At 53.0% G+C, this 13,996-nt stretch overlaps 1 protein-coding gene across 2 annotated transcripts in view; it reads right to left on the reverse strand.

Moving 5' to 3' along the window:
* The window catches only part of NOL4L (nucleolar protein 4 like), a 121,787-nt gene that overhangs the window by 33,510 nt on the left and 74,281 nt on the right, over window positions 1–13,996 (reverse strand). The window contains exon 1 of one of the 2 annotated variants that reach the window (XM_032462099.1): window positions 2,981–3,155. The exons of the other annotated variant lie outside the window; for it this stretch is intronic. The gene's annotated coding sequence lies outside the window, so the exon portion shown is untranslated. Of the gene's footprint in view, window positions 1–2,980; window positions 3,156–13,996 lie in introns of those variants that run through there. 2 annotated transcript variants of the gene reach the window in all.

The following is a 13,996-nucleotide window of genomic DNA, read 5'->3' on the forward strand; positions in this document are numbered from 1 at the left end:
GAGCAGTTGTGAGCCATAAGCCCTGACCAGGAGCCTTGGGTGTGTGTTTCAGAGGAGGGGTGGAGGGCAAGTATGTTCCCGGGTGGGGGGGGGGTACGTTTCTGGGCCAGGCAGGAAACAGACCCCTTCTCGGCCTAGTCCCTGGGGTCTGTTGGATGAGAGGCTAAAGCTCCTGCAGGAAAAACCACCAGGCTCAGGGCAGTTGCCCTGGAACCCACTCTGCCCTAAGTAGGAGGGCACCAAGGTGGAGAAAGTGAGTACCTCCTTCTGGAACACCTGCAGGCCCTTCCAGGCCCTGGAAATTCTTCAGTGCAAGGCAATTCCCCTCCTTGTCTCCATGTCAGCGAGCATTACACACACAGCCTTCTGAGCATGCCAAGAAGGTACTGAACCGCATTTGACCCCAACTTAACCACTTCGGTTCATCAGATGGCTTATTAATGGAAGATGAAAACCCCCCAGGATCTAAAGCAACAAGGGTTCAAATCCCTGTTGGGAAGGAACAGCGCGAATGAAATCTTAGAGTGGTCTGAGCCACAGCTCCTGCCTGGGAGCTGAGGGGTCCCAGGGTTGCTGCTTCAAGCTCCATCCAAGCCCACCTGGCCAGGGGAGGAGGCCAGCATCGTGGGGACACTCTCCCACAATTCCACTCCTTCCTGCCAGTGTACCTCCTGTTTCCCAGTCATATAAGCATGGGCTCTTCTGGGAAATGAAGTGGGGAGGGCTGACAGCCAATCACCAACCACACTTTGGGTATTCTCCCCGCTCCACACACATACAGGGTCCTTCAGAAACATATTCACATATATGCAGAGATGCTCTGTTGTCTTGGCTGCCATGGGTGCCTGGATGCTGGGGTGAGCATTTTCAACACCTTCTTCCTAGGGTATTGAGTGTAAAACGGGCTTTTGTTTCCCAAGCAAAGGCAACTGGCTGTTTTCCCAGCACTCCTCACCATGAGGGCCTCATTGATACCCCAGGCCCCGCTGTTAACAGGGGTCTCTTTAAAAGGGAAGCTGGAGAGATGAGCTTCAGCAGACAGGGTTCTTCCAGCCAAAACGAGGGCTGGAGAGAAACCACTCTGCACTAATCCCCTGCAGGAGTTTCCTTCCAAGAAAAGGACCCAGACAAGACAAAAAAGTTCTTGAGCAACTCAGGGGCAGCTCAGCTCCACATGGCCTGAGGGTGGCGGAGGCCACACAAGTTCCCCAAATCAGCCTTGCCAGCTAGGAGGAAGGCCCTGGGTGCTCTGCTCTCGCTGTTCCTCAGGAAGGTGCTGAATGGGGTCTTGTCACCCAGCCATGGCGCAGTGGGTGTGGGAGGAGGTGCTGTCTCAAACCCCTACTGTACAAAACTAGCCCACCTGGAGCCGGGATGAGACAGGAGTTTGATATTATTGAAGGACACATTAAGGCACTAATGGTTTTCCAATGTAGGGGTAATTTACTACCTGGGGGCTAAACCACCACTGGGGCCTGGGCGCTACATAGATCTTTTCCCCAGAACAACCCACAGCCCAGAAGCAGGGGGTCATGACTCTCTCCGGAGGAGCTGTGAGAGCCCCACACCCCTCTTTCCACACCCCCCACCTGGTAGGATGGGGCCCAGGCTGGGGTTTCCAGCTGATTCTGGGATAAGTAGGGCTTTATCTCAAGGGAGAATCTATTTCAAGCCACAATCCTTCTCAGAAAGAGGAGGAAATCACAGAGTCCAAACACCATTTCAGGTGAAATCAGGAGGTTATTAATCTCCCCTCCGAGCAGACAGAAAGAAAAATCAATGTTTTAGTGGGGGGAAAAAGGTTCCATTTGAATTAATGGGTTTGTGGCTTCTCCATTGATCTGCGCTTCTTCACACTTTCTTGTTGTGCTTTTGTGCTCTTGGGGAGGAGGGGGTGGGCCTCCCGATAAGGAAAAGGACGGTCTAACCTTAACCTTTCTCCAGGAATAATGCTAATTAGCGAGGCTTAATGAGAACTTCCCCCAGGAAGCACAGCCCGGTAGGGGCGACCGAACTCGGGCAAACGCAGTTCCAGAGGGGAGTGGGGGGCAGGGGGGCGCTTCTGAGGCCGAGCGTCTGGAATACAAACGCGAATTGCACTCCCCCACCCGCAGCCCGAAAAAGTGTCCAGCCTTGGAGGACTCGGTGGAGAAGTGGAGAGTGGCGGGCGGAGGTGTAAATCCAACTTAACCCGGGCGCGCGCCCTCACTCTGGCCAGCTGCCCCCGCCCCATGTGTCCCGGTCAGTAAGGAATGCCCCTTCGCTTGGGGCCGCCGACGCCCCCAGCTTCCGCTCCGACAGTACGCTTGACAGGGGCACCAGGTCTGCTCCGGGGAGGGACCGGAGCCTGCCGAAGTGGGCTCAACTCTGCAAATCTCGTCTCAACTCCCCGAGCCGAGGCAGGGAGCCCCTCCCTGCCACTCAACGCTTCCAGTCCTCACATCTCCAAACAGTCCACTTCCCTTCTCGAGGCAGCCGCGGTGGCGGCAACCCGAGCCCGGCCCCCACCCTGTCGCCTGCGAACGCCTTCCTCCCCGGGACGCGGTGCCGAGCCCGCGGCAAACCGTGTGGCCGCCGCACAATACCGCGGCGCGGCGCACACAATCACCGCCCCCCAGGACCGGCGGCGCGCACGGCCCGGGAGTGGGGTGCGCCCGGCGGCCCCCGGCACTCGGAGCCGGGCACGCCTCTTGGGCACCCCGCGGCCCCCAAAGTGCAGGCTTCACGGCGCGCACCCCACTCGGTCACCCTCACCCGCCCCCCGCCCCAGCCCACTCCGCCCAGGGCGCAGCCGCTTCCGCGCGCCCCCCTCCTCAGCCCCGGCGCAGGAAGCTCCTCCGCATCCCCCTCCCCGGAACCCCCCCAGCCTCCCGCCCCCCTAACCGCAGCTCAACGGCCGGCGGCAGCGGTAGGAGGAGGGGGGCGGCGGCCGGGGGCCCGGAAACGGCCCGATCGCTGGGATCCGGGCCGGACTCCGTACCTGGGCGGGAGGCGAGGTGGAGACGGGCGGTCAGGCTCGGCGGCGAGTGAGCAGGGCGGGCGGCGGTGACAGCCCCACAGCTCCAGCTGCTGCTGCTGCTGCCGCCGCGGCCGCCCGGGGAGAGGGGCTGGCACCGCCGCGGCGCGTCACTGCCCGGCCCGGGGGCGGGGGTGGCCAGGGGGAGGGCCCAGGCGAGCAGCGGCGGCAGCGGCGGCGGCGCCGCGGTCGGGAGGGAGGAAGGGGGAGGGGGGCACCGGGCACGGGGAGGCGGGGGAGGGGGGCGGGACCCTGCACGGGGCGGGGGCCGGGGGGAGGGGAGCGCAGGGAGGGCGCAAGCTGGGGGAGTAGGAGGAGCAGCGGGAGGAGGAGGTGGAGGGGCGGACGAGAGGGAGGAGTGGGCACGGGGGGAGGGGGAGAGAGGAAAAGGAGGCACCCAGGGAGAGGAGAAAGGAGGGAGAGGCGGTAGTGGGGAGGAGGGAGAGGAGAAGGAAGGAGCGGGTGCTGGGCCAGGTAGGGGGGGAGGGATGAGGGCGCGCTGGACGCGCCGCGGTGCGCTCCGGGGGGGAAAGCGCTCTTAAGGGGGAAGCGCTTGGAGGAAGACTCTTGCCCGGGGCTAAACCTGGGAAAGAAGGCGGTGGGGTCTGTGCCCGCCCCTGCTCCGGGAGGCCGCAGTCTTCGGGTCCCGGGGTGGGCGGGAGAAGGCACCCGGCCGGCTCTCTGCGTTCAGGCCAGGAGAGGAGAGACTTGGCCCAAAGAAAGTGACTCAGGCACCATTAGGAACTCTAGGTTCCCTGCGGCCTTCGAGCAGCCCTTGACCCCCGCGCATCTCCAGGTTTCCCGGGGACGCGGGTCCTCGCTGGGCAGGGCTGCTGGGCCAGAGGTCTGGGCCCCCAGGCGGTCGGAGCAAGACCCTGGTCTGGGAAAGACAGGCACGTGGTCGGCTCTGTGCCGCCCCCCACCTCAGGACCCCCCCTTTTCTCGATCAAGTTCAAGCTCAGGCTCCTCGGCGCGCTGCCCACCCGCTGCCCCCTCCCATCCCCCCTCCCTCTATTCCGCACCATCTCGCCTCTTCACTCTTCCTTTGTCTCTTTCCCACCACTTAGTTTACACCCTCCCCTGCTCTCCTCCTTCCCACCGGCTGGCGCCTAAGAATTCAGGCTGCGCTCACCTGTCCGACCCAAACATTTCAGCGATCTTCAGCGCCTGTCGCTCGCCTGCTCCCAGCTCCCTCCCTGCACCCCTCCCCTCCCGCCCGTCATTGTGCTCCTCAAGACCACACCGTTCAGGCTCCTTAAGGCGCGCAAGCTACAGTTGTAAAGTAATAGGCTAACATCAAGAATGCTGCTCCATCCAGGACCTGGGCGCGCAGTGTCCGCAGACACAGCATCGCAGTAGGGGGAAGACCCACGCGGACCAGAGTAGCGGTGCTCCGCGCTGACAGACCTCGTCCGCCTGGGGTGCAGAAGACTGCACCGGGCGTCGCGGGGTAGGGGGCGGGAGACCCTGGACCTCTGAGCAACCTCAGACTCAGCCTGAAACAGAACGCGCTTGTCCCCAAACAGCAGAATTAGACCCCGACAGAGAAGATGGGTCAGGGGCAGATTCCCCTCTCCCCAAATCCACGCCTCTGTTACAACAGATCAGCCTTCAGAAAAATCTCGTGCTTTAACAGGGATGGGGAGCTGCCCTTGCGCAATACAGTGAGGAAATGGCTACAAAACAAAACAGACCAATAAAGATCCCACCTCCTGGTCCCTCTGGTCGCATCCGAAGAGGAAGGGCAATTTCTACTTGACTTTACGCTACAACTCATTCACAGTGGAATCAGGAAAGAAGAGAAAACGAGACAGCCACTGCGATTGTTTGCAATTTTGAAACAGACTGCCTTTAACCTTCCAACTTTTTTTCTGTGAAAAGCCTTTTTCTTTCTTCCACTGAAAGCTTTGCATTGTGAACAATCCGAGGTAAACAAGGCTCCCTCTACAGGTGCGAGTTGGAAATACAACACCACAGGTTCAGGGCTCCGTATTCACCCATTAGGGGAAAAAAAAAAAAAGATGACAACACATCAAATTAACGCACATAGACTTCCTTGTGCACAGGCTAAAGATTTTACTGTCAGTATAAAACTCACACTTTCTTTTTTAAAAGAGGATCTAAGCATGTTACTCATTAGCGTCTTTTATCCCCAAAATCAAATGTTTTCATACCAATTCACTCTTCCTACTTTATTAGATCTTTACTTCTCATCCTCTGTGATGGGGGACAGTTTGGAGGCTTTATTGCCTGAATGTCCACATACCCTGGTGACCAATAATGACTTTTAGAATTAGTGGCCATGACTCTTCAGTTCATACGGGGAAATGTGGGTGTTCCAACATAGGAACTGTCCTTCCTCACTCTGAAAATGAGATAATTCACGCCCAGGATTTCCTGTTTCTTCCCACCACATTTCTAGAGATCTTTCACGTCTCCTGTCCTGTCACTGTTTCACAGCAGTGGTGGACATCTGGGCTTGAAATATAAAGCCAAATCCAACTGACGTTCAAAGGTGGAATTGAACCCAGATAACCTAGCTCTTCTCTGACTAATAAGAGAGAGCTAGTACCGCCCAGGAGGGCAGAGCAGTGATTTTCTCCAGGCATGAAATGTGAACTCATTTACCATCCCTGAGATAAAACAGTCCCAGCCCCACTCGACCCACAGGAAGCCGTTGGGAGCCCTGGAGATGCCTGGCTGTTTAGCAGCACTGCAAATTAGGGGAGTTTTCATGTGTGCTGAAGGCTGCAGAAATCTCCCAGCTCTTTAATTCCTGCAGGAGCTGCCACTCCTTGAGTAACCTTATGTAGGTTGCTTTCCGTGTCTTTGTGCCTCTCCTTAAAGTGGCCACAGCATGGGTCCCAACAAGGAGTGGCATGACCCAGTTTTTTGGCCACTAATTCTCCCAATGATGTGTCTCTTCTTCTAGCCCCAGTCTGGTGGGAGACAGAGAAAGGCTGCTCCCGTCTGCTTAAGGGGGCAGTACTACTGCCTTCATGCCCCCTCCAGGCTCTGCAAACAGTGGGTGCCTTTGTAAATGGCAAAATTGGAAGGGCATCTGCTCTGTGGAGCTTCTTAAGCAGCAGACCCCTCCAGGCAGATTCCCATATGAATTGAGCACTCCATGAGCTGGGACCTGGCCAAGGGAACCAGGAGTTTGTGATTAGGAATAACATGATCTTAGTGTGACCAGAATGGATACTGTTCAAGCATCTCAAAGCACTAAAAAAAAAAATTATCCCTACAAACTTATGATACAAGGAATATGTGCCTGTACAACGGAGAGACTGGCAGACACCCTTCAACCAAGTGATCAAACTCAGTAGCCCCCAAAGTGGGGCCACCTGACTTGATGTGCTCATGTCCTGAAGGGGTGCAGTAGGAGGACGGAGCATCACCTATGCTTTGTCTCCCTATGTCACATTCACTCCCCAGAATGCTCTACCTGAATCTGATGAAGAGACAACCAGACAAGAAATACTGAGAGGCCCTCCACATCTCGACAACACAAATGTCCTGGACTCTTCCAAAGAGTCATTGTCATTGTTATTGTTTGTTCTCAATCAGGAGACTCAAGAAAAATGACAACTAAATGCAAAGTTTGAATCTTGGTTGGATCCCCAAGACAAGGAGTGAGGTGGAGATGGGGTGAAGGAGGGGCAGTGAGGGGTGGAGGGCAGACAGAGGTTGACGGCAGAGACCAGGTGGGCTCAGGCTGAGTGGCCAGGGAAGGCTCCTCTCAGGAGTAAGGGCATGTGTGCTCTGACTCCCGGATGACGGAAGTTGACAGCTGGGTGAAGACCTGGGGGCTCAGTCTTGCAGGCAGAGGGAAGAGCTCATGCAAAGATCCTAAGGTGGGAAAGGACTTGGCATGTTTGAGGACTAGAAAGCTACCAGTGTGGTTAGAGCGAGGTGGGCAAGGGGGAGGATGAGAGGAGGGGACAGTGAGAGGGTGTGCAGGGCCAAGTACTCAGAGTCTTGGACACTACTGTGAGGTGTGTATATTTTATTCTAAGAGCAAGGAAATCAGGCAATCTAAATTATGTTTTTAGATCAGAAGAGATGGGATTATAAGGAAACAAGAGTGGCATGGGGAGACATTGAGGAGGTCGAATAGAAGGAGTCTAGCCAAATGGGACTGGTTCCAATTCTGGCTCTGACCTCGGGCAGAGTGACCTTGGGCCCGCATTTAAACCTCTCTTAGCCTCAGTTTCCTCATCTACAAAGTGGATAATAAGATAGTGTGTTTAATGTAGTATTTGACACCAACATTTCCCCTTTGAAATTGGCAATTGTGGTAGCCAGGCTCTCAGCTGTCCCCCAATGACCTTCACCTCCTGGTGTCACACCCTAGTCCCCTCACCATGAATAGGGCTGGGGAGATGAGGGTGTATGACTTCTGAGGTTCGGTCATAAAATACAGCTTGCTCCTTTCCCCGAGGGAGTATTTGGTAAATGGCAGCTTTTATCACCATCAGGATTCTGAGTTTCCACAGTGCTGGTCCGAGTCCTCTCCACAAACGCCCTACCAGGTTATTCAGCCCCAGCAGCCCTGGGCAGCCCTCATCTCACTACACACTTGTCAGCACTCAGCATCAGCAACCTCTTCTCTCTCTGCTGATCTGAGAAGTGGAAAATGGTGTCTCTTCCTTTGCCATCCTCATGTGAGCATATATTTATATGAGTCATGTGTGGGTTTTTTTGTTTTTTTTTTTTAAGCAATCTGTTCATATTCTTTGCCCTTGTATCTACTTAGGTTGGTGGTCTTTTTTTTTTTTTTTTTGGTAAGCACTCTTTAGAAAGGAAGGAAATTAATCTTTTTCATAAATTTTGCAAATGTTTTCCTTTTGTTGTCTTCTTACTTTATGATGGGATTTTTCTGCCATATGAAAATTTTACATTTTTATATCATCCCATTCCTTTTTTTTTTTTTTAAATTGAAGTATAGTCAGTTTATAATCCCATTCATTTTTTTTTTTTCCTTTAGGGCTTTAGGCTTTCAGGTCAAAACAAAGTTTTTTTTGCACTCTAAAATTTTTTTGCACTCTAAAATTTGCACTCTAAAATTTTTTGCACTCTAAAATTAATGAAAGTAATTCATCCACATTTTCTTATAGAGCATTTGTAGCTTCATTATGGTTATATCTTTATTCTATCTGTAATTTATCACCACGTAAGAAGTGAGGTGAAGATCTAGCATATTTTGTTTTTTAATGGCTATTGCAGTTATCCCAATACCCTCTTTTATTTTTTAATTTCTCATTTTTATTTTTTAACACCTTTATTGTGGTATGGTTCCTACACAGCAAACTACACATATTTCAGATGTACAATTTGATGAATTTTGATAGGTGTGTACACCCATGAAACCAATACCACAACCAAGAGAGCTAACATTTCCATCACTCCCCAAGACCAATACCCTCTTTTAAATAACTCACTTTTATCCACTGACTGGAAGTGCCATCTTTATACTAATTTCCCATTATTTTGGGAATTGTCTATTCTGGCCTATTGATCTATTTATTTCTGTCTCGATAGTATAGCTCTAGGATATATATTTTAATACCAGGTAGGGCCAGCACTCACCTCTACCCACCATGAACTCTCTGCCCCCAGCATAATAAAGACAATTAAAGGCTTGCCACAGCAGAGAGGGCTCTGGATGCAGCATAATTATGGCAAAGGTCAGGGGGTGTTTCTGACTGAGGGGCTGTTGGTGGGGTGGTTCCTGGAAGAGGTGACATCTCCTCTGAACCAAAGGAGGCAGGAGCAATGGGACAGGTGGCCAATGCACAGGGCATCCCGGCAGGAAGAGTAGCGTGGATGGCTGCACCAGGGCTTCACACATGCCTGAATTTGAAATACCTGCTCTGTGGGTTGGGTAGTAACTCAGCTTATCCATTTAGTCTTCACATTGGCTGATTCCTGCACAGCTGGCTGCAACCTCACAGTCAATTTGACACCTTTGTTGAAATCTAGGAGACACCGCCCAATACCGTTTCCTCATTCCTTCTCTGTTTAGATAAATTTCCCATGATGCGTATAACTAAGAGTTTGACTTGTTGAAATACACTTTCCTAACCACAACAAAAGGAAAAAATTACAGTTTCATCAATTGCCTTTTCAGAAATGTGTTGCTTTAAAATATCATCAGTTAATCTCTGCTCATGTCACTCTCCTACTCTGGGCTAGCTGGCTGAATCTGGGCTGGTGTTGGAGGACTTCCACAGGCCTGCTGGCCTTCCAGCCTTCTGTTTCAAACTGTGAACTCTGCTTCCAACAGACTAACCATCTTCTGTCCTTCAATAACCCACGTGTGACCCCCTCCATGCCTTTGATCAGCCATGCTTCCAGACACGTTTTTTCCCATAAATAGAGCCCCCCTACCACATGCCATGCACCATGATGAGTATGGCTGACACAGCAGTGAACAACACAGATACAGGTCTGCCCACTCAGAGCCTGCAGGCCAGCAGAAGAGAGAGATTAAACTAATGACCATAGTTTCTGGTCACAGGTATGTATATTCAATTTGTACTTGACATTCGTGGGAACTGCTAGGAAGGAAGTGCCTAGTATGTGAGAAGGACATAGTACATCCTGGAGGGCTCCACTGAGGAGGTGGCATTTAAGTTGGGCATTGAAGGATGCAGGGTGTTCATTAGGTAGAAAGATGCTTTGGGCCATCAACAAAGACATCCTCCACCCCTGCCAGATCTAGGCCCCTCTGAACACACAGATCACCCAGCTGGCTCTAGGGGCAGCTCTCTGTCAGTCTTACATCACTTAATGCACTTGTGGTACTCCCCATGTCCTGCGTTATGCATCATTGCCCCAATTGGACCGTGAGCTCTCCGTGGCTGGGACAGGCTCTTAGGTAGCAGAGTCCTCGGCAGCATCCTGCACACAGCAGGGACTCTCCACTGCATCACTCAGGACCCTGTCCTGTCTACTGCCCAGCACAGCCCTAAGGTCCACAACAGAGCTCTGAATTAAGCACACCAACCTCAATGTGGGCCGCATTTTGTAACTCCCCAGAGAATGCACCTGCTTGCTCTCTCTTCCTTCTTTCCAACACCTTTGGAGAGGCTCAGCCAAAAAGCTGAGGCCAGCCCCAACCGGGCACTTCCACTCCTAGGTGTGCACATGACAGAAAGAACTATGGAGAGTCCCTAAAGAACACAGACACCAGAATGGTCACTGCAGCACGATTCACAGGAGCCCTGGCCTGGAAACTACCCAAGTGTAGTTTGTAGAATGGATGATCGTGGTCCATCTACACTGTGGAATACTGCTCAGCAGTGGGAAGGAACATACTAGTGGTGCAGGTCCCAACACGAGGATGCTCACCCTCATGCTTGTGGTCAAAGAGCACATGCTGTAGGATGCTGTTTATGTAAAGTTCTATAACAGGCAAAAGCAATCTTTGTTATTAGAGGTCCAGATAGTGGTCGCCCTTTCTGGGGTCAGTGACCATAAGGGAGCACAATGGGTCTTTGGGGGGCTGACAGTGTTCTGTCTCTCAATGTGAGAATTGGTCACAGGAGGTGGATTCAGTTTGTAAAAATTTACCGAGCTGTCCACTCAATGACATGTGCTCTTTTCTGTATGCATGTTACACTTCCATAAAAGTTGGGAAAAGGGAAAGAAGGCTGAGGCCAGTGACCATGGCCGAGCAGCTGAGAGCCCGGTGTAATCAATTCCTGCCACCCGTTCTACACGGGCACCGGAGCTGAGTGGCAGTGTATGTTACTTTATTCAAATAGTCAAAGAACAAGGTTGATGTGAACTGCCAATCTGCACATAAAGAGTAGAGGCTCTGGGAGGAAGATTAAATGACACATCCAGTCACCCAATAGCTCAGAGATCAGGGGACACACCCACAGTGTCAGAGCTAAAAGCTAGTGGCTGTGCTGGTGTTTGGAGCAGGTGCGCTGGTCTCCAGAGTGGGTGGTGGGCTCAGTGCTGTGCTTCACCGACTGCCAGCTGAACAGAGGAACCCACCAGAGCAAGTGAAGTCTGGGGTGAAGTCAGTTTTGGGGTCAGTTTTCTCATCTCTGAAATGGGGGCACAATCACAGGAGTTTAAACGCAGGAATGCCTGCAGGGGGCTGGACTGGCGCCTGGCATAGAGCACCTGCCCAGATCTTACTTATCGTTAATGTTGATGATGAAGATGTGAAAAATAAGTAATTAATGATACAGACATCAGTCAACAAACAATTACTGAGCCCCTACAATGTGCTGGGGCCTGACCTGGGCTGCTGACCCAGGCTGTGCCCAGGAAGCTGCTGGTGCAGGGGCTGCTGGGGACCTTGGCCTAGCCCCACCCTCACGGTCATTTTCTTTTTCCTTTCCCTCTCCCCTCCCCTTCCCTTGGGAAATCACAGCATTAATGTGGGAGGGAACAGGGCTCTCCCTCTCACGCACTCCATGACTTTGGATGGGTTACCCGAGCTCTCTGCTACCGAGCCTCAGTTCCCCATGTTTTCTGTGAGGACCCGGCACACACAGGGCCTCAAACAACCCTTCCTGTTCTCCTCCTCACCTCCCCCTCCTCTCTTCTCCTTCTGCCCTGCTTCCCCTCTGTTTCCTTCCTGCCTAAGCCTTCGGCAACTTAACGCCCAAAGGCATTGTCAAGCTCAGTTGATGGCACCCAGGCCATGGCAGATACTGTGGACTAATTTACCTGATACCCAAACTCAACATTTCTCTCTTCCCTCTCTCAACTACAGAGGATGAGAAACAAAATTCTTTCTTTCCCAGCCCCTCTTGCAGCTTAGGGTAGCCACGTGACCCTTTCCAATGAGATGTCCACAAAAGTCTATTGGCAACTCTCTGGGAAAGCTTTTGCACTGCTGAACTAGGCTTATACCACCCCATTCCCATCTTCCTCTCACCTTGAATGTGGACAAGATGGCTGGAGCAATTGCAGCCAACTTGCAAGCATGAGGAAAAGTCAACAACATCACAGAGTCACCAACCCAACATGGCCAACGTCAGCTGACCAGCAGTGGCTCCTGCATTCTTCCTGTTTCAGGTGTAAAAAAACTTTCATGTTTTGCTATACAGCCAGCTGGGTTTTTGGACCTGTAGTCAAAAGCATCTCTGGCCAATTCTCAGGGCTCCTATTTGTGGATGGATGGGACAGCAAGGCCCCCCACACCCCTGTGGCCTTTTCTCTAGAGAGTTGACTCCTTAAAGAGACTGAGGAGGGGGCCGTGTCAGGGCCCCTGCTTGGCCACTGCGGTACATGGGGCACTCTGCGGGGAAGGGACCAGGCTCCGCACAGGTGTGCCCGAGCACTTCCTGAGCCGCGGTAGTGTTCCAGTTAAAGAGGATCTTTTGTTTTGATCCTGTTTTTTTCTTGAGGCACTTTGAGCCATTCCAAACATCCAATGGCCTTAAAATGACCATGGGGCAGGCAAGCATGGGCTCTGTTACTCACTTCTACTGAGGAGGAAGCTGCAGGAGAGAGAGGAGTGGCCAGCCTGAGGCCGGGCTGCCTGTGGTCACGCTGGGCTGAGCCCCTGTCCCCACCTGTCCTTAGCACCCAGCCCAAAGCTCAGGGCTAGCCAGGCCCTGCTGTTCCCTGCTGAAGGCTGGAGGGGGGCTGGCTGCAGGGAGGAGGGGCAGGTGAGCAGACCTCTGGGTCTCTTAACCAGCTTTGCCAGCGACATGCCTGCCTACTGCTGACCCCTGACATACTGACTTCCTCACCAGAAGAGTTTCCTTGAAGAAAGGGGTTCCTCTGTCAAAAAGCAAACTTTGAAAACCACTGAAGTCTGACCCAAACCTGCTGTTCCAGTAACAGGGCAGCTGCAGCGTGGAGAAGTGAAAGTGAGACAGCTGGTGCGGGGCAGGGCCACGCCTAGAGTTGGAGTCGCTGGGCTCTCTCGGGGGCTCTTCTCCACCTGCTGTCACCCCCAGTTAAGCCCCTGCCCCTCTGGCCGAGGAAGGTGGGCTCTGAAGCTCCACATTGCACACGACGATGTGTAACAGCAGGCGGGCCAGGGGGCACTGTCTTCTGCAGGCTGCTCAGGCTTATCCCAAGCACATGTCCCTTGCCCCCCTGTTCTAGCTCCGCCTTGCTATTCTTACCCCAGGGCCTTTGCACTGGCTGTCGGCTCCACCTGGAAAGACTTTCTCCCACAGGGCCAGCCACTTCTTATCATTCAGGTCTGGGCTCGGATGCCATCTTTTTAGAGAGGCCTTCTCACCGAGAGGCACAGTCTATCAACAGATCCTATTTTAATACTCTGCCCCAAACTTCTCACTTTTGAGTATTTTTTTTTCCTTGTTGATTTGTCATCTCTACAGCCTGTGAGCTCCTTGAGAGTGGGCTCCTTGTCTGTCTCATTCACTGCTGTATCCTGTGTTCAGAACAGGGTCTGGGACATCGGAGGTATTTAAATGATTTTTGAATGAATGGAGGAGGAGTTTTTTGAAAAATTATACAAACACAGGGTCGCAGGGAGGGCAAGGGGTCTGGAGGGCTGTGAGCAGAAGCCGTGGGCCTCTGTCTCCTTCATCTGAGTGGAGGCAGGGGAGCTCCCAGCCCAGCGGGGGTCGATGCCCGGTCACCCTGTAAGCTAAGTGAAGCCGCAGGCACAAACTCACAGTGTGACACTGTGTGGGGCCACCCTCAGGAAAAAAAAAAAGGGGCCCGTTAATGAAGTAAATACAATCACAACCAGGAAAAATCTTGGCCATAGTTCTTCGAGTCCACCCAGAGCCATTATCTCTAATTGATCTCCAGACATCAGCTGCTGAAGCATCTGAAGCCCTCCTGCCTTTTCCAGGTCTGGTTACAAAGCCCTGGCCCACCCACCCACCTGAGTGGGGTCTGGTCTCCTGGAGCAGCTCTTTGCTGGGGGCCGAGACCTATCTGGGCTCCACCTGAGAAGGAGCCATCAGGCTCGCAGGGTTGGGGGGTCTAGAAGCTGCATAAAAGCCATGATGCTCACTGCTTGGC

The sequence above is a fragment of the Camelus ferus genome, chromosome 19, assembly GCF_009834535.1.
Source record: "Camelus ferus isolate YT-003-E chromosome 19, BCGSAC_Cfer_1.0, whole genome shotgun sequence".
Lineage (NCBI taxonomy): Eukaryota > Metazoa > Chordata > Mammalia > Artiodactyla > Camelidae > Camelus > Camelus ferus.